The sequence below is a fragment of the Schistocerca serialis genome, unplaced genomic scaffold (genome assembly GCF_023864345.2).
Source record: "Schistocerca serialis cubense isolate TAMUIC-IGC-003099 unplaced genomic scaffold, iqSchSeri2.2 HiC_scaffold_1240, whole genome shotgun sequence".
Taxonomy (NCBI): domain Eukaryota; kingdom Metazoa; phylum Arthropoda; class Insecta; order Orthoptera; family Acrididae; genus Schistocerca; species Schistocerca serialis.
The window spans coordinates 112501-115000 of NW_026047448.1; the positions used below are offsets into that span (position 1 = coordinate 112501).

General features: G+C 64.3%; 1 pseudogene; it reads right to left on the bottom strand.

The window, feature by feature from the left end:
* Window positions 1-2500, bottom strand: part of LOC126436581 (large subunit ribosomal RNA) — a 7793-nt pseudogene that overhangs the window by 2905 nt on the left and 2388 nt on the right.

Sequence of the window (2500 nt, forward strand, 5' to 3'; positions counted from 1 at the left end):
TCACCTTCTTGTCGCGCCCAGACGCGACTAAGGCGAGGGTGAAACACTTCCGGGCGTTGATCTGCAGCCCCAGATGGGCGAGGGCTGCGACGGCTGCGTCGATGAGGGACTGCAATCCCCTCGCGGTCGATGCAAAAAGCAGGACGTCATCTGCGAAGGCCGCAGCGTTAACTCTGCGACCAAGGATCCGAGCTCCGATGTGGGAGGGAAGTTGACTCAAAACATAGTCCACCGCAAAATTGAAAAGGAGGGGGGAGAGGGGGTCACCCTGACGCACACCCCTAGCCGGCTGCAGGGGCACGCCCACGTCGGCGCCGCCCGCTATCACCGTCGTGCTACCCTCGTAACACCTTTCGACGTACTCAATAAAGCAATCCGGCAGGCCATGAGCCCTCAGCACGGGGCGGAGGGCGGCATGGTCCACCGAATCGAACGCTTTAGAGACGTCGATCGATGCCACAAAAACAGAGCGACAGGAGCGGACTGCGTCGGTGAGAGCAGTGTCCAAGATGAAGGTGTTTTCCAACATCCCATCCCGGGGGATGAATGCCCGCTGACGTTCGTCCACAGCACATGCACGCATCAGGCGTGACGCGAGAACCTTGTGAAAGGTCCGCGCCAACACCGAGCAGACCGTAATGGGGCGAAAGTCAGCGGGGGATGTTGGTGCAGCCGTTTTGGGGAGAAGTGACGTCCGGGCGCGAAGCAGACGCTCGGGGAGGGCGCGGGCCAGGAGGAAGAGGTTCAAGAGTTTCACCAGGACTTCATGCGGCAGGCGCCGCAGCTCCGCTGGAGTCAGGCCGTCCGGCCCGGCTGCCGATCCCCTGGGCGGCAAGGAAGCAGCGACCTCCTCACGTGTGACCGGCCCCCATAGGCACTCAGGAGCGACAGGCTCCGAGTGCGGGAGAAGGCGGTCACGGATGAAGCCGGCGGTGGAGATCGGCTTCTTCGTGAAGAGGTCCGCCCAGAAGTCCAGCAGACCGGGGATGTCGGGTGGCGGCTGCAGCAGGGTGCCGTCCAGCAAGCCGCGCACGCAACGTGCACGCGACCTACGGAAGGCGTCCTGTGTCCGCGCGTATTCCCAGCGGCGCCGCTTGCGCTTCTGCAGCGGCGGGGCGGCAGGCGGCCGCTTGGATGGTTGGCGCGGCCGCTGTGTCCTGGTGATCGACCTCTCCCCCCTGGACCCGACCGACGCAAGGGCATCCGGGAGCATGCCCAGGATGACATCGGGCGGCGTGCCCCGCCCCAGACCAATGACTCGATCCAGGGCAGAGAAACGCTGGGCGGAAGCAGGTAGCCCCGCCAGATGCTCCCAGATGGCGGCGTCAGTCGGCCCCTCCGGCGGCGGCCCGGTGGTGTCGGCCGCGAAGTCCTCGGCTGCGTCGACGGGCGGCGCAGCGGCCTCGCCCGCGTCAGGCAGCGAGCTCGCTGCTCCACGGCGGGACGCCGGCTCTTCACCCCGACCGATCTCAAGTGCCTCCATGAATTGGCGGACAAGCTGCTTGTGGGCAGCTTGCCGCCGTCGGCACTTGATTGCCTCAAGCGTTCGGTCGGGGAACATCCTGGTAAGTTCTTGATTTACAAAGAAGAACCGGGCGTCCCTCTCCAGGAACAGTTCGGCCTCTGCCTTGGCGAGCGACAGGACTTCTTCCTCCGTCCACCTCGCGCGATGCCTCTCCGTCACGATCTCAGCGTTGGCGGCCGCAGGGTGTTGGCGGCGGCGATGGACCCCGAGACCGTTCTTCGTGGTAAAAGTGCGGTGGCACTCACTGCAAGCAAAGGGAGCTACACAAACTATCGCATTTTCGTTACGGCCGGTTGGCCGGATAGGTGCTGGGGTAGCTGGGGTGGCACCTTCAGCGGAAGGGCCACCATCTCTTGTTTCTTGTCGGCTGCCCCCAACTATAAAGGGATAATGCGAGGGGGGGCTGGTAACCCCCCCAAGCCCCTGGTGCGGTCTTCCACTCTGCAAAAATCAGCGGGCCCACGAGAAGGGGAGAAGACCGCAGGAGAGTCATAGTTACTCCCGCCGTTTACCCGCGCTTGCTTGAATTTCTTCACGTTGACATTCAGAGCACTGGGCAGAAATCACATTGCGTCAACACCCGCTAGGGCCATCGCAATGCTTTGTTTTAATTAGACAGTCGGATTCCCCCAGTCCGTGCCAGTTCTGAGTTGATCGTTGAATGGCGGCCGAAGAGAATCCGCGCACCCGCGCGCCCCCGGAGGAGCACGCTAAGGCGGACGCGGCCTCGCAGCAAGGAAGATCCGTGGGAGGCCAAGGCACGGGACCGAGCTCGGATCCTGCACGCAGGTTGAAGCACCGGGGCGCGAACGCCGCGCAGGCGCGCGCATCCTGCACCGCCGGCCAGCACGAGGCCAACCAACGGCGAGAGCAGACCACGCCCGCGCTAAACGCCCGCACTTACCGGCACCCCTACGGCACTCACCTCGCCCAGGCCCGGCACGTTAGCGCTGACCCACTTCCCGACCAAGCCCG